Source organism: Betta splendens, chromosome 4 (assembly GCF_900634795.4).
Source record: "Betta splendens chromosome 4, fBetSpl5.4, whole genome shotgun sequence".
Classification (NCBI taxonomy): Eukaryota; Metazoa; Chordata; class Actinopteri; order Anabantiformes; family Osphronemidae; genus Betta; species Betta splendens.
The window spans coordinates 10478254-10502117 of record NC_040884.2 but is presented as its reverse complement, the minus strand read 5'-3'; the positions used below and the strand labels follow the sequence as shown (position 1 = coordinate 10502117).

The following is a 23864-nucleotide window of genomic DNA, read 5'->3' as shown; positions in this document are numbered from 1 at the left end:
TTAGCATTTTTATTAGAACGATTTTGAGTGAGGCTCGCTGCCAGTGTCAGGCTGAGGAAGTGCAGACAAATAACACACCTCTTTCCACAGCAGGTTAGAGGTGAGAGATCAACAAAGGGTGAGAAAAAGAGAGACTAATGGGTGAGAAAGAAAGATGAGCAGAGGTCAGAGGAATGGAGGGGAAGAGAGAGACTGACAGAGAGGGATGAGACCGGCGTGGGAGGCAGATGGATGGGCAGATTGAGGAAGTGTGTAGTGTTGGCCTGATAAACTGCTGCGCCACGCTCACAGTTCGCCGTCTCTTTCTGTTTCTTGCGTATTCTTGCACCGCTCCTCCACCTTGTACGTCAGCTGTCCGGTGGAAGGTCAAACCACTAGCCTGGTCACTGAAATTTAGCTGTTCTCCACTCAGATGCCAGCTGATACTGTAGGTCGCAGTAGAGTTTAGATGAGCTGGTTAATTGGGACTGAAAAGGAGAAAAGGCGTCAATTGTTGTACAAATGTTCTCCAAAATATTAGTTTGCATCAAACAACAATAATCAATGCTTAGCTAATGTGAAGCTTGTATATGCAAGATGTTTTTTGATACCGAGAAAGTGTTTGTTGGTTCACGAACCATTTACCACCTTGACAGCTAACAAAACTTGCTGAAAAATCAGTACATTACTGGCAACACTGAGTCACTCACTCACTCTTGACATTTAGGCATTATACTGATATCTCTGTATACATATGGGTTGTGGATGATTGTGTTTATATCAGCAAAGGTACATACAAAAGCAATATTAATATGCATGCGACTGTATCTAAAAAGTCTGCCTGTGTTCAGCTCAGTAATTTCATAACACTGAAATGAAAGAGCATTCTTCAGTACAAAACACACTTTCTGATTTGGATATTTCATGAACACACATCAGGGGTTCTTGGCAGTTTTTATTTTGTCATATTTCATTTTGGGAGCAAATTTAAGAGTGAAAATAAATCCAACATTAATAACATTCATTAAAGCTCCTTCCGCTACCACAACGCAGTGCTCAAACACATAACACCCCTGCGCCTCTACTGTAGATGAGAAAAAGCCACAGAGAAATTGTGGCTGAATAGCAGGCTCTCTTTCCGCGGTGGATTGGCTCCTGCTGCCTACATGGCCAGACGGCACCCTGCCTTGGCCTGTCTAGCACCAGGCCTTTACATAGATTACCTATCACATGCTATCACGTCACACGCGACTGATCTCTTCAGCAGCTCATGATGTGGTGGTTAGAGATGGGCACATGACGGCTAACTTACACCAATTTTCAATGGGGGTTGACCAGAAACATGTCGAGCAGTATTTTACATCATTTCTATGCAGAGGAATTATCATTTATTCCCCTCCGCCATTGTTTATCCTCACAAACATGTACAGCACTAATATTCAATGGCAGAAGGTCCTGCTATAGATTATTTCAGAGACAGCGAATTCTGCACAGTCTGATATTCGTGGTTACCTTTATGGGCCACAGTACAGCACAGACGAGTTACACTGAGGATATGATATGTAGGATATGACCATTTTCAACACGTAATACTGCTGCTTTAAGCTAATAAAATGTCCAATTTTTATAACACCACTTGTTTTTCAGCAGTGAACTCTGTTTGCTAATAAAAAACTCATGGTGCTGTAATACTTGGAATGCATGTTTAGTAGCAGGTGACTCTTGTTGTTCATGAGTAATTTAATTGTTTGGAGTTTAGACTTAACGTTCGTAGCTATGGAGTTTAGACTTCATAGCTATGGGCTAGTGATTCATCATCTTTATTGTGCGCAGTTTCTGAGTGCTAGTTCCTGTCATGACTACAAGGTGAGATCCATAAAACCTGTATATTTAAATGTCACTTGATTAGCTGTCATTCCTGCAGGTGCTCCCATAATGGATATGAAGCCTACAAGCCTTTGATATAGGTTTTTGAATATATATAATATACAGTAATATAATTTTTGTGGTTGTTGATTTAGAACAAATGACTCATTCTACCCAGATCATTTGCATCACTCATATTCTCATAAGATTGGCTACATCTGGCATAAGATGGTTAAAAAAAGAAAAAAACTGGAACACAGCTTTGCCAATAATTTTCCACATGGAGAGAAAGATGGTGAATGAGAAACAAGACAACAGATAGAGTTACAGAGAGAGGGGGAGAGTGGAACATCTGGGTTCTGTTGGACACCGAGGAGGTTCCCAGCTGTCTGAGTTACCCAGCTGCTCCGTCGACCTTCAGTGGGCCTAAGAGAGAACCACAGGAATGACTTTACTGTATTTACTGCCCTTTAATGACTGTTTGACATGCCATGGTACTTGTACTTGTATACTACTCTTACATAAATACAACATTCTCCATACCAAGCTTCTCCAAAGCTGTATAGTGTTTGAAAAAAGACTCTTCGTTCGTCTGTATGGTGTGGAAGCTCTACAGCGCCAGGTGATAAGCAGATCATGATTTAAAACATTGCTATTTAAAAGTCCCTGTCGGCTACACAATCAGCACCATGGACAGCGGCTTTCCCTCTGAAAACAATTAACCACAGTTATTATGGAGAAAACAAAGAACAAAGTCCTAAACCCAGTGTAACAGTAATTCAAAAGATTAGTTTTAAAATGTGGATTTAAAAGCATCAGTGTTTTGGTTGACGTATTATTGTAATTTCAAATATGCAACAGCAGTTTGATAATAAGTGCAATGTTTGTTCTGGTGATTTTTAAATGACTAAAAGCCCCAGTTAAAAGGGAAACATGTTAAACGGTGTGTTCTCTCCCCGTCTTTCCTCCCCACAGCTGCTGTTGAGGGTTTGCCTCTCGTGCAGGTCCTTGTTTAAACATGAACATCTGGCTCCATTGGCAAACACCATTGTTTCATCTCTGTTGGAGATGACTCACTTATTTGAGAAATAAAAAGAAAATGTCTTAAGCTGTCACCAAGCTGCAAATGTGTATTTAAACCCCCTGAAGGTTCCACTAGTACCTGCAAGAGAAACGCATAGGAAGCAGTCATGGCAGGAGAAAACACATGTCACAACATGTCATTTAATCAGCGACTCCAGTGGCACATTTTCCAAACTGTACAGGGCCAGGCTACATGTGTGGGTGACTGTAAGTTGAGTAACCATGCCTTCACATGTCAGACACCAATAGACCAGATACATGTTTATTGTAATGTGCTATCAACGTTTAATTAATTGCTGGTTGAAGTGAGTAAATTAAAGCTGTTAATTGTGTGAATGTGTGCACGTGCTTATGATTGTGCTGAAAAGGTATGATACTATCATCATGTTGCATTCACTGGCGTAGCAGTCTGCTATAAAATGAAAGTTTTACTGCCCTTTTTTTTCTAACAAGTTGATGTTGGTCAGCATTTCTGCAGCTCACCTGAGTGTGTGTTATAACGGCTTTCTTGGTTTGGCAAAAATGTCAGACTCATTTTCAGTGACACTTAGTGGTTTTAAGGTCTGTCTTATGTATAGTAATATGAATTGTGTTTAAGAGGGTCATCAGCTCTTTATTCATTAATCGTTAGCAGGTGTTCTGGCCCTTACAAAAGCCAAAGTCTGTTTTTTGTGGGTTTCAACCATTATGTTAACACAAAGACAAGACGAAGAGACATAAGCAGTGGGGACAGGCTAATCTGATGCATCATGACAATCGGCTGGAGAAAACCAGTACGTCTACATGTCAAGACCTCAACAAAAATGCTCTGAACCTAAGAGAGCTGAAGCAACGTCAGGGAGAAGACATACCATAGCTAATAGGAGCACACAGAAAGCATTCTCTTCAAGTTAGCTGCTGAAGAGAGACCTGCAAGAGATTGAGTCATGGGCGGCACTTAGTATTGCCCATATGTTTTATTGAATCTTTGGAATAAGCCCGAGTCCCCGGTAGGAAAGTCCTGTGTTTCTTCCAGCACCGATCTCTGGCTCCGTGTCAGCAGCTGTCTTCCTCGCTCATGTCATGATTATTGATACTAGAGATATATTTCTGTTGCTCCTATCAACCTGCTGACACAGACAAGAATAGATTTGCTCTTTAAGAGAGAGCGGTCCACCTGCTGCTGGCCGTTAAACCACTAGTGAAAGAACACTTCTATGCTTTTCAAATATTAATGTGAAAATCTGAAAAGCAAACTTCAGAACGCGGATTAACGCACAGTCTCTCAGATGCTTGGTATATATAATGCATTGTGGACTGGACTGGACTGAATAAAGGTAATTCTATCACATTTTAACTGCAGACACTTTAAAGGCTATGCTCCATACAGTGCCTTCACTATATGCTGTAATGCATCTGTACTAGCATTCCAAGGCGTCACATTGTGTGTTCCATCAGTGTCACAGGCTGTCAAGGGGGAAGCAGCACTGTGGCTGGCGGTGGGGGTGGGGGGGTCAGCTGGGTACAAGGCACCCAGTGGGAGAAGCTGGCACAGATGGAGCTCCAGACTAACTGAGCAGCACTCGATGTCAGCTGCACTGCTCAAGAGAGCCCTTGGGATCTACGGGGCCTTTGGCACACATGAGCGCTCGCTGTTTCACTCAGCAATTAGTCTAATGGAGCAAAGTCTAAAACCACTTCACACCAACACAATAAAAATATAAAAATGACAGTGGGAACAGCTTTTGGTCTTTACTCTGGTCTTGGTCTAATGCAGGTTAAGCTTTTTACGTGGACATCAAGGCAAAGTGGACATTTGGAATCTCAGGAGTTTCTATACGTTTTTGGCACCAGTGCTCAATTTCTGAACCAAGCAGACACATTTGGGTTAATAATACTGATATTTTATTGTTCTATTGTTGGTCAAATCATTGTCTAAAATGTGCTAAAAGACCTTCTTTCTTTAATCAGATCATCAAATGGGATTATTATGGGTAACAGCTTGTATGAAGAAAATGTTATATTCTAATACTTTGTGTAGGTTTAAATTGTGGGATAATCATGATTTTTGTGAGAGGTGTTTTTTTTTCTAATTCTATTTTAGTGAATTGAACTTTACTTTTCTGTTCACAGGTTAGTCTGGGTGTTCTTCTCTGCGCATCCAGCGCAGCTCTTTAAGCCTTATCCTTCACGGAACAAGATCGCTCGAATGACCATGAAAACATGGGAGCAGCCAGTGCAGCCAATTAGACCTCTTTCACATCCCTCTATGGAGGAATGCTGAAGGCACGGGCCAAGTAGGCGTCTGTCTGTGGAGCATGTGTGACTGTGTGTCTGCACGCTAGGGACCGCGATGTGCTCCTCACTGATTGGGAATCAAATCACATTTATTTATTAGGCATTTTGCATATTATGCAGAAGATGCATACAGTGTGACATACTGACAGAACTCAAGACAGTTTTATTTATATAGCAACTTTCATTGTTTGCTAATAAAAAAATTTAAACAGTTTAAGTAGGAAGGCCATTGCACTGAATTTTGCTCTATAAATGGTCAAACAAAGCAGTTTTACAGTACCTTGAACAAAGCTGTTATATTTCTGGTCACACGGACACATGCCAATCAAATGTTTTGCTACATTCTCCACTGGAGACTAATAGAGAGTGTTACAACCTGGCCAGTGTTCAGTAAACTTTAACAGGCAGGGGGAAGTCTGCTGCGGTCGCTAGTTGTCATCTTCCTCAGCATCTGTGCTGCAACAGACATCACACGATTTCATTTCCGTTAATTGACTATCTTGAAGTGGATCGATGAGAGTTTTCCATCATCATATTGTCAGGAAGCAGCTGCCAGCTGCATAGCGAGCCTATAATGCAATCAGCTACTTTGTGGAGGTCTTGGGATTCTCGTCATGTCTGCTGATGTCCCTCGGTTGGTCAAAACATGCATAATTTCTCCCTGAAATGACGCGTCTGAAGTTCATCTCGCTCTGTAGTTTAATTTCATAAATGCTTTGTTGTTGTAGGTTACATGTGACTTGATGGTGTATTTCTTACATTGTGAATCATATTCTCCATCAGCTTCCCATCACATTGTGCAGCAGCTTAATGCTTGATGTTCTCAAACACTACATTGGTTCCATCATTTCAAAGTCCATAGTAATATTATGAATAGGCAGAACACACTCTAGTCTTCAGCGAGAGCTAATTGGCGCTTGTCACGCATTGAGAACCTACAAGAGCTAATGTTTTTATTTTTTATTTTCAGCACCTTAACACATCTTGAGTTGTTACCACAAGGAGCTGCTTTAGAGGAGATGAGGAGGAGGGTTGAAGATGACTTGTGCTGTAGCAGGAAATATGGATAATTTGTAGAGGCGGTAATGCAAAACCTAGAGGCTGCTGTGATGGCGACACTGACGGCACAATGTGTTAACCATGTCATTGTTAAAGCAGTGATCCTAGAGGGTTCGACACATTTCCCTCCTTGTTCACGTGTAGGTGACAAGGCTGTGGCAGTGAATTTAGGAAAGAGGCATGTAATACAGTTATGATACAGTGGTTACACTATAGTCCTACTGTACATGACCAGTTTTAAAAGCATGAGTGATGTCAAATGTGCATCAGGCAAAAAGCGGCCTGTCAGCTGAGAGTGATGAGAAATGTTGGGGTGAAACTTGACCAAATAAGAAACCAATAAAACACAGCGCTTTGAGGTGAACAGAGCCATATTGCTTCCTGGGGTTATTGTTATTCCATCCCTGCACTCTTGGCTCTTGGATCTTCTAGTTGGAACAACTCTGTCTAGCCTTGTCTAGTTTTTTCTTTTCCCAGTTAAATCCAGATGCCCTGGTGTTTTCATCTTTCTTTATATTTTTCACTGTCTCTCTTGTTCCCTCATCATCATTAAATCTCCTTTCATCTGTTTTTCCTTTCTCTTGTTACAACATGACATTGCAAGTTCACTAAGTAAAATTTTAACCTTAACAACCCTGCAGCAAGTTTCCACAGAAAGTCTTGTTGCCTGGACCTGGAATGATTGCAGCCATTTTTAGGGTGAGAGTCCACGTGACCTGTCGTTGGTTTACCGTGTCTCCCTCACCAAACCTCCTGCATGGAGGATGTACACCACCAGCAGTCAGGGAAGGTGGAGGGTCCCACACCCACAGCAGCCCTGGGTCGAGCACAGACCAGAGCAGAGGGAGACGAGACGGAAAGTAATGGGCCTCTACTGTAGCTGAGACAACTGCTGGCTTCAGGGATCAAACGAGCAGAGTCGGAAGTGGAACGGTTTTAAGATTCTTTTGGTGTCTCGTTATGTTGCACTTTACAAGTTTATCAATTAATTACCCTTGTTTAAGTGCTTTGTGTGCATGTCTGCCTAACGCCTTTATTATTTCTCGTAATGAGGCAAGTTCAGTCGTGATTTTAGAATCCGCTAATGGTTTACAAACCCACGTGTTGTTAAAGTTTAAAGAAAACACGATGTGAGGCGGCGTTGCCCGAGCGACGTGTGGCTACCAATTATCCATTACACAGGACATATTTATTCACGGCTCGGAACTTTATCAAATCAATCAAATGCTGCTAAATATAATTCAGAGGTAATTACAAAATTAGCAGCTCGTGTGTGATGGTGTGCAGACAGAATGATGAATAACATACATGGCATACCTTTAAATGGTGTTTACTTGACGGGGCTACAGTAAACACAATTTACATCCCTTTTTCTCGGCAAGCAGGATTTGCCGGGGTAGTTTATAATTGAGTCTAGCGGTGCATGAACTTTCTACAGCTGCAATCTGTCTAAGCGCAGCTATTTCTCCGGGCCCCGGCTTTCTTTTGTCGACTGTGCTTCACGTTGCAAGCGCTCCCAAATGTGAGAGATCTTGATGAAAGCAGAATGTAATTATTAGTGTGGTCGTTCTAGGATGGTGGCAGGATCTTTACACGGTTCGCCGAACAACACACTCCTTTTTCAAATGAAGAACATTCGCCTCCTTTCAAGGGCAATTATTTCAACCCTCACTCACCCTCCTCCCTCATTCCATGAATGTCAATGAAAGAAAATTGGAGCGATGTAGAAGTTATCCAACAATCTCATATCTTATTGGGAACCATTAAAGCTGTATCCTAACCTTCATCGTATTATAACCTGCATGCAATACTGAGAAACCTACATCACATACAGTAGAACTGTATATTTACATGATATGCAGTATGATACATGACATCCATCTTTCTTAGTTCCATTGTAAAGATGTCAGGTAAATAATTATTTTGCATCCCTTTTCAGCATTTCAGTCCAGGAAGCCTTCAGCATCACCACTTAAATGCATGATGGATGCATGTTTGCTTTACACGTAAAGGTCTGCGTGTGATGGATGATGAAATCTAATGTGCAGCTACTCCCGGTACCAGGAGAGCACTGTGAGCAGTAACATTTCTGTGGAAAGTTTTTACGATGGTGTCAGTTTTCCGCCACTGCTGCGCGGCGGTGTTCTTGACTTGAAGGCACGTGTTTGCCCAGCTCAGAACATTTTTATCAGTCCACAGAGGATGCAGCGGATGATGACAGATACATGTAAGCGCAAAAACAATGAGAGTGCCTACAAAGGATGTTCTGCAGGACTGCCACCAAACCTCAGTGGGCTTGTTTTGCTGTGGCATTGAATGGGAACCATGCATGCAGTAGCCCTGTTAACAGCTGGATGCCTACTAGCATGCACCTCCAGCAGCCATGATACTAATATGTGCGGGAACCTCACAGGTAAAGATGAAACCAATATGAAGTGCAGTGTGGAAGTCGGTGCATGTACCCATTAATGGACACCATCATAAATGGATGACAGAACAGAGGAGTGCTATCCCTTTACAGTGAACCTGCTGGCGATAGTGCTCTTAGAAGTGACCCAGTATAACTCTGTCCTCTGGGAACTCGGTGGATAGTGACTGAGCACCATCATCAAGTCAGAGCGCATCATCAGGCTGTTTCCTTAGAGACGGGGTCACCAACAACAATAAAAAATTAAACTTCTAACAGTACTATAGTCCAATCAGGCTGGGTTAGTCACATGGCTAATCCTGGTCATGGCTGCCTTGTGTCAGGGGTTCGGTCTCAACAGTAGTAACAGGTCTGCAGGAGATGGGCTGCTGATGGGATTCTGGTCAACGTTGTCCTCCAGAAGATCATCAGGATCACCGTGGTGGTGATTTACAAAGCGGGTAGAGCCGAGCCGAGTCGAAGGCGATGGGCGGAGGCACCAGCCTTCACTACGGTTGTTTATTAGCCCGTTTTCCTCACTACAGCTGCTGTTTGCCTTGTCCTATAACACAAACCCTCCACCTTGGTTTTGGTTGTTTCAAATATTACACCCGAGTGCACGGAAGCAAATGAACCACTACTGTTATATGATGACTTTAAATGAATCACAAGGGCTTCTTCTTTCAAATTTGTAGCTCACAGCAAAACACTAAGAGCAGTTTGTATTCAAATGAGTTCCTGGGGCCTGTTTGGCTAATAAAACCTATGGATTGTGTTTTAGCATGATACACCATATACAGCATGACAGGAAAATGAGCAGTCGAGCTTAATATATTCCACTCTGATTGCTGAAGCAGTGATAACCCCACAACTACTATTGTTCCAGGCCTGTAAATGACTTTATCGTGTAAACATGGGCCCACCTGAGACCGCTGGCCTCAACATGTCGCTCTGCTTGATTGCATTATGGAGGCGGTGGCAAGAATTACAAACTGAAACCTCAGGCTTTGGCACCGGAATAGTGGTCATATCTAGATTACAGATGAATGACTTGTTTCATATTAATAGTTTTAAAAGCCTTTAATTAATTTAATCTAGCACCAGAGCTTTATTTCAGTGGTGGAATCTCGCAGGCCATCAAACATTCACTTTTATTCTGCATAACTACCCATTGTTAAAATTTTGCTCTGAAGTGTTTCTCATCTTTCTCTATTTTTTTTTTTTTTTATCACTGCAAACATTTTATTTCCTCCTCAGTAAAACCATTTTCTGCTCCTGTTAATAAACCCCACCAAAAGCTGAATGAATGTATGCAAAGCTCCCTCATCTGATCCAGCGCTTGAAATAGCTCCAAAGGCAGCGATGCCGGCAGGACTTGCTTGTTTTGTTCAATGACATTCTGCAAACAAAGGCTGAAAAAGAAGCCTGTCTTTTTTTTAAGAGGGGGAACAGAAAATGAGGATATCTTCCAAGAGGTGCCAGAGGGATCTGTCGCTCTCTCGTTTCCATCTCCCTGCCGTGACCCGAGGGCTGCTTTCTGTGGAAGCAACGGCGCCGTCAACAGCTAGTGCGCGGAGCGCTACAGGCCAAACAGAGGTGGAAGCAGCACTTAATGTAAGGGAATGGATTAGAGCGTCTGATAATGCCTGGGAGGCGAGAGCGAGACAAAGTAAAATAAAGGACGAGTTGGAGTGAGCTTGAGTGAGTTTTCTGAATGTGACGTGCATGTATTTCTAGCTGTGTGTGTGTGTGTGTGTGTGTGTGTGTGTGTGTGTGTCTAGGTAACTGCATGCTTCTCATTTATACGTCATCTCTAGCTTTACAAAATACTGAAGGTGTCCGTTTGTTGTACAGTATGTGGATGCTTTGAAATTTCATAAAGGTCTCAGGTTTCAGATTTTAATCATGTTTCTTACGCCTCATCATTCTTATTTCTACTGAACATAGCTCCTACATACAGTGCTTTATCAATTAACTGAATATTTATCTGCATCCCAGGTGCCATCAGCTGTTACAGGACATACACTACATTTCTCAGATCACGCTCTTGTCCCCTGTGCTTGACATCATTTGCTGTTGCTGTTTCTGGCGTTGCTGAGGAAGATAAATGTGCGAGCAGTGACTTTTCTACTGGACTTTAACCAGCTGCCATTGTGGGAAACTTCGAAAAAGCTCCGCTCACTCGCTGGTCGCCCTACTCTAAGAATTATGTCATAAATCAAAAACTGCTGAATTCCTGCCAAATTTGGCACATAATAAAAACCTCAGGAGGCTGGGAGAGTGCTCAGAGCTCAGTCATGCTCTCTCGTGGTCCACACTGTCTTCTTGCACATCACTCCATGCTACTTTATGAGGACATCATCCCAGCTCCATCTAAGAATGTGCTGTATAAAACTTTAGGAGTTTAGGTGATAGCCAAACATGCATTAGCAGCCAAGGCCTGACTTCCATTGACAGCCCTAACGCTATAATATCATTTCAGTGTACATCCTACGTAGATTTTGCTTCTTAATTCGAGCATTGTGATTTAAGATATCTCATCACATGTTTCGTAAAAAATGTGTCTTCAAAGATAAAGAACAAAGCGCTCCTGGGAAGCAGTCATTTGGCAGGAGGTCTGTTCCAGGTTTTACTGAAGAATCTCACAACCAGCCAAATATTACACAATAAAAAAATCAAAGTGATAATTCAGTATATTTTGTGGTGACTCCACTCAACAACGCTGCCAATCAAACCCCGTGCACGTGGCTGACTGACAGCTGCGTGCATTCCTAACAGCCCCGGCTTTAAATCACAATTTGTATTTTCTTGGTAACCGTAAGTCACTCACTGAGTACAGTTCCCTCTATTCGCCGGCGCTGGTCATTGGCAGTGGTGCACCAGTCAGGTTCCAGGTTTAGACTAAGAAATCCAGACTTCTGCCACCTGCTGGAGCACGAAGTCACTGTGGTTCCGTTGCAGCCACTTTTTCAAGGGAAAGTGCAGTCAGTATGAGCTGCTTTAAGTTGTTTGATGTTGCTGGGGTGTGATGCTGATTCAGGAGCATACTGTACACACTCACTGCAGATATTTGGATGTTCTGGTTTGAATTGAACCAGACACAGATTGGTGGTGAGTAGGAATGGTGGCTCCAGCCTCATTGGTGCAAAGAGTCACTGCAGTTGTACTCTAGTGAAGGTTTGTGTGTGCTTCAGGCCTTTCGATATCACCACAGTGTGTTTGTTGCTTGTGCTTCTGAAGCATCGCTGTGGGATTTCCAGTTGGGACAAAGTGGAAACAAACTAATAAACCAAGCTGGCATCCAGCCATACTGTACCTCTTTGTTATACAGTATTATCAGTCAGTTCAGGTGCTGGGCTTAGAAGCAGAGGTGATCACGTGTAATGAAAATCACAGAGGTGCTTTTATTTACGATGTTGGAGATGAATGAACAACTTTAAGTGAAGTGCAAATACTGTAGTCATCTACCGCTGAGCTGGTAATAGGTCAATTTGCTCAGCTGGTTACGCTGCAGTTCATAGCACTCATGAATGAAAATGTTTTCAAATTGAATCCTGAAACTCTCCCAGCGCCTGCAACACGTAAAGGACAAGCATAGGAAATCTAAGCAGCTTATGGAATTGTTAATCATCCGAAACTATTGTAGTGCGGCCCCAGAATATAAATGATGATATTTAGGAGAGAAATATGCAAAACAAGGACTGGTTATGTCCAGAGCCGTGATGTTGGGCCCCTGTGTGCGATCAATCAGGCTGCAGAGAGGCAACAAATCTCTGTGTCGTGACACTTGTGCCTTAAATGACCTGATTGCCTCTTGTTTCTATCTCCCCCATGTTGGTCATTCCCATGCTTCATCGTTCTCTACATACGTTCCCGCTGTCGTTGCGTAACGTACGGCTCATTTTTAGGAGCAAACTACTTTTCCATCGTTCATTTTTCATGGCACGCTCGCGCGCTGCTTTAAAGATGGACGACAGGGGCTGCGAGTGTGTGTTAGCGCGTGGGTGTTGGTGGTAGTGGGGCGCTTGGGGGGCGCCTGAGGCAAAAACAGAATGTAAGCGCAGCATGAGTAATGAAATAATGAGTGAAATCTAAAAGGACGAGGCAGGCCGTGCTCTCTCTGTCTGGGGCCGACAGGTGTTTGCTGCAGCGCTGCTGCTGCTGCTGCTGCTGCTGCTGAATCCATTAGAAGGCTGTCAGAGGAATGAGGGTGGTGTAATTACAGGCCGTTTATGCCCAGACAATGCTTCCCCCCTAGAAAGGAAACGGGTCCGTGTGGTCTGTCAGCTGTCCTTCTGTCACGTCCTTCTATTCCCTCTAACTACAGCAAAGTGGGTTTTTATTGAACCGACATGTGACCATTCTTGTGTGGGTTTACTGTTTTTTTTTTTTTTCAATTCACCCAATAAATTGGGCTCCACCTCCTCAGCACAACAGAAGTTCCTTTGCAAACAGGTTTTCATTGGTTCAAAACCTTATTTTCATATCAAAAACTCTAAGATTTTCCAAATGGACGGCAAGAATGGATCGTAAGAAAAGGATGCTATTTGTTTTATTTGTGCAGCGTAGCTTTGGATGTGTCTGTGAAACATAGGCCAAACCAAATTGCCAGACAGTTGCCCCAGTTTAGAAGAAATCAAACCATCACTAGCTGTATTATGAGGTCTGTGCGGTCCTGTCTGTTGCCCTGTGAAGGGAGATGCATAAAGGTGGAAGGACAGGCAGAATAAACCCTCAAGGCTTCTGCAAAAATGTGTCATCATCATAAATAATGTTTAGGAACCCCGAATATTGAAAAGCAAACATAAGCATGCTGATTCTTTCATCCATGCTTTGCTGAATGCTAACATTAGCAATGTTGATGTGCAGCCGGAGGCCACTGCAGCACGGCTCCCCCTTTGTCATTATGTTTGGTGAAATATCAATGTGTTTTCTGAAATGTTAATGTGCTCCTTTTGTTTTGTTGTTGTGTTTCCACTGTTGTTGTTGCGTTTAGCACCTGCGGGCTGCTGTACACGTCACTTTGGTTGAAGAAGCATTTAAGGCCCACGCGACTGACAGTTACTGCTAAGAGCTAATGATAATAATGAATTAATTTGAACTCTTCAAGTAATAATTTTATATTTGATATTGATGGCCAGACTAATGGATTCACAGCCATCTGTATTAATGAGTATTCAGCTGATACATCACACTAGTTTTGAAAACAATAAACCCTCCAAATATCACTGCTTTACGCCAGTAATTTATCAAGCGCGATTATTACCTGCCACTCCACATGCGATAGTGCTAATTGTTTCCTAGCTATTGTTTTTCTCTTTGGTGCTTTGTGTATTGTTGTGTGTCAGGCTAAGATACTTCAGTGGTGATATCTTTATAATCCTCCAGAATTGGCTGCTAATTAAATGCTATGCAAACTGCTGCAGCAGCTCAGCAGGTGGTTTGGTGGTGGAGCGCTTACACAGGTGTTCTCCAGGTGTGATGGTGTCCTAGGGTGTGTTGAGGTTGTTGAAGTGGGATTATGTGGCATTTGGTCTTTACACGACCATGGTGAGAGCTGCGTTCTTATTCCTGGCATCATGCAGTCTGTGCTTTTCGCGTGGAGGCTCTCAAGGTGCGGCCACGTCCTGGTCGAGAAGCAGCTCTGCTTTTCTGAGGCGCTGCAGTTCTGCAGGATTCATCAAGCTTTGTTGATCCGCATCCATTTCGACAGTTTACAGACCAGCGATGAGCGTCGGCACCTGTAAGTGTGAGGCCACGGGTCCGGGCAATGAGTCCTTGACTCCGGTGCAGGCCTGTGTGGGGCTGCTCAGAGCAGACATGCAGGTTAACTGGTGTCTGCGCGTGCTTCCTGTGGGACGTTCACATCGTGCCTCTGCTCCTGAAGCACCTTCAGGTCTGTGCACATCGTGGTAAATGCCAGGCTGCTGTTGCTGCTGCTCTGCTAGCATCACAGTGAGCCTGCGAGCTGTTGAGGAGGAAACACCCCTTTTAAAAATATCACAGGCCGTGTGACCATTCCCTGCTATATCACTACCACAACTGCAATTACAGGTAGAATCAACACAGCCCACGGGTTCGTCATCTCCGCGAAAACACCGGCGTCACTTCTAACTTTAGCGCGTGTGTGCGCGTGTGTATGTGTGTGTGTGTGTGTGCAGTTGTTGACTTTCCTTGCCCAAGGACATCTCAGGTGGCAAGTAAATGATGAGAGAAAATAGAGCAGCTAATTAGCATCGCATGCATAAATCAACAGTTTGTGATGTTCCTAGCTACCTCTGCATCTCACCTCCCACAACCCTCTTTGTGCCTTGTCCATCAAATTAGAAGCATCATTAGCGAATCCTCTTTCCAGCATATTTCTCTCATACCTGCCATCACTTCTTGCCACTCTTTTACTTCAGACAACTTGTTGGTTACGTAATTATCCATCAAAGCACAACTTGTATCCGCACTAAATTGCTCAGACCAACGCTGCAGTTAAGTTAAGATATGCTGTTTTCTCATGACACAGACAAAAGAGAAGAAGTCATGAATTTATATGAGTTTCGACCGCAATGAAGCACGGCGAGCCTGACCGGTGCCAGGTTTACCAGGCCAGGGCCCCACACACTCATTTTATGGGCTCATCCAAAGCTAGTGAGGTGTAAAATAGACTGTTGTGATGGACCAAACATGCTCGGTGGTAGGCTTTGTGTCTCCAGCAGGATCTCAAATCATATTCACAGGTAACAGTCAGTTGTGCTGTGCTGAAAGTCACAGTAGCAGGAGACACGAGTGGCACCGACGGCTGTGTTGCACAATGAAGTTTAATGCGCTGATTGAACAGAATTCGAGGGAGGCAAGGAGCAGGGAAGCTTGGTCTTCATGCATGTGTACAAACTGTGGGAATGTACACGAAGGGTTAAACTATATTTGTTATGTTTCCTTAAAAACTCCTGAGACGTTGCATCTTTGTGTTCAGTTTGTAGAATATAAGCAACGACAGCTAGTCTTCAACTGACTGAACCATCGCGCCTGTAGCCATTGTGTAGGTGTCTCCTTCCCACCGTGACTATTTCTTAAATCTTATCAAGCCATATGCAATAGTTTTTCTCGCGTTTCACCTGCTTGCATCATAAACACCACAGCTGTCAACAACTGCACTTGGAACTTAAGTGGGCTAGAAAACGTTTGACCGTGCACTTGAAAATCATCCACATTTAAGTGTAGGAACATCACACACTTGGCTGAGGGTTCAAACAAAAATCCCATACTTGTCTGTGACAAGCTGAAGCTCTACCTGCTCCGCTGGTCCATGGCTGAGGCTAGTAAACCTGCCCCGGTAGAAAAGTGGGTCTAGCAGTTATCTGCAAACCTCAAAATACGTCATCAAGTTAGTTGTAGTTGCATAAACTTTACCAAATTGCAGTTTGCTGACTTGCCTTCAAAAGGCTTCAAACTGGACTTTGTGGATTTCTTTTCCTCAGCAAAGAGGCTGCGGTCGACATCCACCTCAGCCTCCTCTATCTGATCCACTGGAATACAGTTCTATGGTAATGCTGCTTAGCCCTGCGCTCCGGATGAAAGGATTCATGGCTGACATCCGGTATCAGAGGGGGAGTCAGAGCAAATCCACTGACATGATGTGTCTCAAAGAAGAGTTGTGGTGTTCACGTTAGAGGATTGTCCGCTTGCTTTTGTATTTTCTGAGGCCTAAACAGTGAATGTGCAAAGTGTTTTTTTAAAGCTTCGTTTGTTTAGACTGGAAGCAAAGATTCTTTCGGAACATTGTGTGTGAGCCGTCTACTGCAGGATTGATTTAATATCCAACATTGGATTCAGTATGATTATTGTCTTCCTTCACTCTTTCACCCTCCTTTCATCATCTTTTTTCACACTTAGCTAAATAAATACTTTTTCTTAAGGTATTAAATAAGGACGCATGTAGGAGTAGCTGTAAAGAGTCATTCACAATATGTTTTTCATATTTGATATATTTTGCATTCTCTGCTGCTCTATCCGGCCTTCGATTTATGACATTCATTTTTTTAAGGATAGCTTATTATTTTGTACATATGGAGTCGTCTTGTATAACCTTTTTAAATTTGTTAATATTTTCTTGATATTAAATCCTAGAAAGAACCCAAAGTTGCTTCACTACAAAGATATTGGATGACAACATCATATACAAATATGAAAGCTCATATATTTATAAGAATCATGTGTTGAAAAGTTGAGTGTACATAAAGAAGTCTTGACATTTAGTTCAAAGGGGGTCTAGTTCCCAAATGCATGACTTCCTACAGGTACTGAAATCCACCCTGAGCCTGAGGTTAAGGAGGAGACATGGAGCCCTCACATTCCAATGATAAGGCTGAGACTGTAGGCTGTTGAATTTTGTCTCCTCCACTTCTTGTGTCATCGCTTCATTTATGTGCATGTCAAGCGTTGTATCATTTTCTCATACACTGTATGCACGCGTCCCAGGCTCCACGTGACCGAGCGTTATCTTGGACTCACCTCGCGCTTGCTCTGCCTCAGATAGTAGCGAGTATTTAAAGAAGCTTGGCACGATGTGCAGAGTGGAGGAGTCGGCCTTCTGCAACCTGTAGAATATTCAACCCAGCTCATGTTGGCGTCATCCAGAAATGGAGATGAATGATGAAACATATAGTTTATAGAGGCAGCTCCTCACACGCAGTGAATACTGATGAGTTCAACTCCATTCGAGTGTTCTTACACCCACAAATGCCCAGTGAAGGGGCGACTGGAACTATTAAAAGAAAACTAATTGCAGTATGTGGACTTTTCTCTGTTTTCCCCGGTGGTTTAGTTCGGTTGGTGAGTCCTGTTTTCTTGTAGGTTTGAATATGTGGAACTGTTTGTTTATCAAGGTAATGGCTTAGAATCCAAATCTGAATGTAAAGTCAATTATTCAAAAAGGCAGCGGTACACGTTCTACTGTAAGACAACTGCTAACAATCACTGTCCACATGCTGAGTCACTGCTGTCGTTATAGATTTTAACAGCGGCCAAAAACAGTCAGCTCATGCATTTACCATTCAGCGTCTAGTGGCAGAAGTAGAACAATGTGGCATAAGACGGCTCCTCGCTGTTTTTAATCTGTTTTTCCAGGACACGGGTACAGGAGGCAGGGCATGACGGAGCAATAGGACACCGCAGGAGTCACAGGAGGCCCGAGCTGCATTCCAAGGTAAGGCCACTTCTATTTCTGTGGTCGTGTCCTGTTGGGTAAGGCTGCAGAAATGTCATTCTGGGGCTGAAAGGGACATTATTAGTCAGCCTCTAAACCCAAATGTGTTCGTGCCTAAACCCAGGCAATCTGCTTCTGCGGTCTATCTGTGCACAGTGGCTTCTTAATAACAGACAAGGATTTGGGCCGCATGAGAAGGTTCTGACAAACAACGTGGGCATCAAAATTTGTGGACTTGTTTTTAATTACATATCTAGGTCTGCATGAAAATATAACCCACATATTGTTCGTTGTTATCCTTCCCCGCAGTAATGAATTCACATTTTAAAATGTCCTCACTGGTTTGTTTAAGTAGTGGCACTTTGGCTGCTTTGCTAATGATTAAGATCCATCTTAAGCTGCTTTGAAAGTCCAACCATCCAAACCAACAGAGCAATTAACTGAGTACCTCCTGGAAGTGTTCGTAACCTCCGTTCTCTGGTCATGTGCATTAACGGTCAGTCTGCTGTGGGCCTGTGTCCCAGCATGCACCTCTGCATGTGACCAAGCGCCTGTGTTTCCGTGCGATCGTGTAGGAGCTCAGTGATTATTCAGCCTTTTGGTTCTGCGAGTAATGCTTCTCTTTGATGAAAGCATATTCCACTGCGCATATACAGTACATACACGCTCACAGTTTAGCAAGCTCATTATATTTTTAACCTTGGACTCTTTCAGTGTCACACACTCCACACTCCCACTTTGAACTATCCACCAATTATACATTGTGATTAGGATTCGGTGACAGGCTCTGCTGCCACTTTCAGTTGGCCCTAACATGGCAGTGGTGTAATGGGCTGGGTCGACTGGGTCAGCGCTGAGACATGGGGTCACATCAGCCATCTGATGTCATGTCAGAAGTGCAGCCCCGGGTTTCAGTGGGCCTCTGATGAATTAGGATGACTGGGCAGAAGTTCTACAGATGATGAATGTTCATGTAGAAGGTAGAGCTTGTGGAGAGGGAGCATATTTTAAGGTAGGTACAGTAGGTGACAACAGGCTTCTGTTTACATAGGCAGAATCACAATGCTGCTGCTGCTCCAAGGTTACAAAACTAGGTTTAGACACCTGCTTATGTCAACGTGTGGATTTTGATTTCTCTAAATTAACAGCTGATTCAGAAGAGGGGCTGCAGCAGAAGAACATAGAGCAACAGATGCACTGAACGAAGGAGTCGAACAGCCTCAGGGAGGGATCACTGTTTCATCTCACAGAGACATTTGTAAATCCTGAAAATGCTACAGACAAGCCCGTAAGTACAGCGGCGATCAGGAACATATGAAGCTGCAAAATGATGCTGAAATGTGCACGCAGAAATCAAACCTGTCAGAAAAGGTTGAAAGACCTGGTGCAACTGTGGATGTGCTGCACCTTTTTCTCATTTATTAATGTTTGTTGGCTTGAATCGCGTCCAAACAACCATAGCCAACCAACAATTTACTGTGTGCACACACAGTTTAGCTATTTCTGCTGCAGCAAATTTAGCTAATATATCCTAATGAAGGCAGTGAACTAGTGAACTGCATCAAATGAAGATACAAGCAGAAGCCATACTGCTCTCTTGTATTGCTCTCTATCTTTTCCTTTTCTCTTTGATGCAACACTTAATAGAAGAAACCATAATTAGAACATTAAAAAGAGGATACGAGAGGAACATGACGTAAAGCAAGTGCATAATCATCCTTCTCGTTTCTACCAAGCTCCCGCTCCACAAAGGCACCTGGAACCTGTTGAAGCTCCTCCCTTTTACCTTTTAGCCCGTGTGCTGTGACCAACGCAGCTGAGATGTTGCCTTTAACTTCACAGGATCAACCCGACTCTCGCAGGGAACAGGATGTGCCATTACTATGAACTTATACAGCACGTCACCGTGAAGCTGTTCTCAAACCGCAAGTGAGTTCTCGTCTTCATGTGTGCCCTTGCTAACCAGCCGCTGTTGCCTAGCAACAGCCGTTTGCTGTTGTGTGACGTCTTGAGGTTATTTGCATTATTTATGTGGTCTCTTTGATTTAATTTACATGAAAATCGAAGAAAACTCTGTTCTCAAATGTGCGCTTGTTGTATTTTTTGTAATGATTTTATTTTACTTTAGATTTGATCTAGAACCTTATATACAAACTCGAGTTGTATCAACTCCATGATGTCACGTTTGTCACACCAAAGCCTTTTCGAAAGGGAAACCTAGCAAACGAGATCATCATGGCGTTGAACATCATGTGACACATCAAAGACTTCAGAGGCGACAACGTGGTGATATTCTCACTTCACGTGTCACAGTGTATGTGAGAAAGTCTGTAAGGGGAAAATCATGGTTACATGGCAACAGCAGTGTATGTTGAGAACATGCCCATATGTTTACAAATGTACTGTTTTTTTTTTATAATAATTTTGAAAAATGCCAGTGGGGAAAAACCAGGAAGTGCTCAAGTGCAGGATACGAGTGGTGTAATTAAAAAGCACCTGTTTGTAGATTTGTACAGTAGATTTCCTACCGTATACCAGAAACCTCCCGCAGCACTTGTTGTATGGCCAGAGATGATTAATGATCGGTGACACTAACACAAACAGTGGGAAGCGCAGACCGAGTGAGACAGATGAAGACAGATCGCGGCAGAGGGAGAAGCTCAAGTTAAATATCCCCATATCAACATTGCAGATGCTGTGGATGATGGGCCTCTAAAGGCACTTCTTTTACCACAACCACTTCCCTGAAGAGCTGCAGGGGTTTGAAGGATGCGGAGAAACGCGGCAGAGGAGAAAGTGCGCTACTGTAGGTAATGCTTTGGACTTAGCAGCTATCTATTGATTGGCTTCTAGTGGTCATTTTAGGAGTCTGCGCCTGCAGCCATCATCATCCTCAGAGTTAATAGGCTCAGCTCCTGAAAACACCTGATTCTCTCATACCTTGTTTTCCTAAAAAATTTGTATTGCTGCTTATGTCAGCGTTGGGTATTTAATGTGACAGCAGCTACAACTGTGTCCTCTCAACTACATAAGCTATCGTGCTCCAACACATTCAGGATTATGTTTGTGTCATATACTGTACAGTAGCAGTGCTTGTGAGGTTGTCTCACTCATTTCACCAAGTTATTAATTAAACAGTACGTTTGTTACATCACATGTTGGCTAAGCAGCAATTAAGTACATGCACGTTTGCCTTTTTTTTTCTAACCTAATTTAGATAAAAAATATACTATTAGCTGAATTTACAGAGAGATTATCTCAGGATCCACTGTATTAAAATCATTTAACTATTTGACTAAGTGATAAAAATGTGTTATTTACATGGAGGAAAATATCAGCTTTAGCATGTTTCATACGTTCAAATGTGTTCTCCAGTAATTAAAATCTAATCTGGCACCATGCTGCGGTGAAACCAGGAGGAAATGAATGATTGAATAAATGAGTGAATGAAGTAATTAATATCCAAATCTATTTGAATTTCTATTTTTATGCCTGTACATGTGGTAGTTCTCAGCCCACTACCTCCCCCTCTCCATAGCACGTTGTACATTCCCGAGCCTTTTATTTATCACTCTGCGTATCCTCTTCCATAAGTGAGCGCTACTTCCATCTTCATGTTATCAGCGGTCCGGCTGCTTTATCTGCTGCTATCACGGCCGCGGCGCACGCATAGACACCACTTCCCATTCTTTCAGACAAAGTCCACGTATCTCTTTGTCAGTAGTCATCTTAACCTCAGTCACAACCGTTCAGCTGACAACAAAGCAAGCAGCCGCTGGCAAGACACTGGTAACTGACCTGCCTTTGCCTGTTTGGGGAAGCGGAGCAGAAAGAGCTGCTGAAAAATCAGCACTACTGTTTTATTTCCAAGCCACTATGTGTGAATTATACAATAATACATGAAACAGTGAAGCATTTAATGAATCATATCTGGTGCCTGCTTACCTTTTAACATGCAGCGCAGGGCTATTTAGTGGTCACTACCCATCACAGATGTTTCATCAGTTCACAACCCAAACACCTCCACAAGGCTCTACTGTGACCTCTGCTGTCCCAAAGTGAATTATTATGGGCTGTAATATTCCGTCTGACAACTGCTGGCGTATCTGGACTCTCTCAGTTTTCTTCCATTAACTTTTAATTACCATCCCAGCTGAAGGGGATCCATTCAATTTTACATTCCTCGGGATTTCATCTGTTATTAAGTCATTAGCACGTCGGCCTTCATCGTCACTCATTGAACCCAGAAATATAGAGTTGTTAGTGAAGGCTGACGGAGAATGAATAAAAGCCTGCATTTGAGATTAAACATGTGAACGAGTTAATGGCTGGAGCTATAGTTCATCATATATCTAACTAAAAAATGGAGCATGTACTGTAGAAATGATATGTTTGACCAAAGAAATACTACGTGTGACCAAATCAACTGCTGAGATGTTAAAGAAAGTCAGTTAGTCAATTGGTTTAGGCATCAAAAACATTGTCAAAAGAAAAGCAAATAAATATTTTCATAAAAAAAATAATGAGGCCAAAGCTGGTGGGTGAGTCGCTCACCTGACTCACCATCCCCGAAGCGTAACTAAAAATGTTTAAGCACTCGCTATATAAACAGTCCCATTAACAACAACATGTGCTTCATTTAGCTCAATTCAGATCATTGTTTAAATATCCAAAAGCGAAAGTGATGCACAACTAAACACAGCACCAAAGTGAAACCTGCTTTTGTCTGGGTTTTTTTCCGTATCTCCTGGAGGTGATGTTCTCCGGTTGTGACAAGGTAGTGTTTTTGTTGGAGGTGATGCACTTCATCAAGGTTAAGTCAGATCTTATCACAGCGCTGGTGTGAGCAGGATGCTGTTGTGCAGGCAGTGGTAGTGGAGCGAACCGGGTCGGGAAGGGTTGGCTGATAATGTCCTGATGAGCTGACTCACCCCTGGTGCTGCTATAGGAAGCTGCCTCTGCATGATGGTAACTAGGTCACTACAAGAGGGTTAAAGATTCATTTTCCTAGTTTGCAGGGAGCCACAGATACAGCTCGTAAATATTTCTTAAATTTCTTTTAACTAAAAAATATCCACTAACTGTTGCTGCACCGCTGGGCTCAAAATAAATGACATGTTCAGGGGTCCTGAAACCTCCCTCACCTGCTGAATGGCTCGTTTCTGTTATTTAAATCACACAATGTCTGTGAGCGTGTAACATCCTGTTCTCATTGAACGGCGAAGATCTAAGATCTTGTTAAGTTAAAACTGGTGCTGCTGCGTGGATGTGACTTACTGTAGGTTGATTGCCATGGTAACAAAGAATCTCTGCTCAAAGTCCACATTCCTGCTTTGTCTCTAACAACACAACAGCATTTCAGTCCGTTGTGCGTCCACGAGCACGAAACCCAGGTCGCCCAGTCAAATAAAGAAAATAAATACAGGCTAAACCTTCAGGTTTTACATTCTGGCTTGTGAAACGTCAAAGTCAAACTCAAGTGTAGCAACACCTGCAGAGGAAAAGTCCACAGAATCCTGAACAGAATCACAAATGATCACAAAGGAGTTGCAGACCTGTGAAACACAGTTTAACTCTGGCTTTTGCTCGAGGCAGTGATGCCCGGCTTAAAATAAAAACAGGTAGGACACAGAGGCAGCAGATAAATGAGACCAGACCGGGTGCAAGATGCTGGAGCTAAATGTTCCTATTAAGCAAACTGGGTTTCACGTACTGTAGACATGTTATTCACATCGCTTCCCACTTGTTAGTGCAGTTTTAATCCCACCAAACCCACCCAGAACTATTTTGATCAGGTAATGCTCTGAACGGCCTCTAATCTGCTGTGATGACACGCCAGCCTGCAGAAGATCCTGTTTCTACGCAGGTGTAGCGGCGGCGCTCTCCTTTCTCGTTCCGCCGGCTGTTCGCACCTTCGCCCACCTGAACGTCCTGTCAGGCTGTTGCCATAGATATCCGCGCAGAGCGCACTGAGACAGGGGAGGCAACAGCGGCGGA

General features: G+C 43.1%; 1 long non-coding RNA gene across 2 annotated transcripts in view; it reads left to right on the top strand.

Moving 5' to 3' along the window:
- The window catches only part of LOC114853105 (uncharacterized), a 64852-nt gene extending 43538 nt beyond the window's left edge, over positions 1 to 21314 (top strand). Inside the window, exons 3-6 of one of the 2 annotated variants that reach the window (XR_005897634.2) lie at positions 17789 to 17867; positions 19016 to 19155; positions 19710 to 19796; positions 20560 to 21314. This is a non-coding gene — a long non-coding RNA (uncharacterized LOC114853105). Of the gene's footprint in view, positions 1 to 17788; positions 17868 to 19015; positions 19156 to 19603; positions 19797 to 20559 lie in introns of both variants that reach the window. The other variant, XR_008694558.1, reaches the window with a different exon arrangement.
- Positions 21315 to 23864: the final 2550 nt, after the last annotated feature.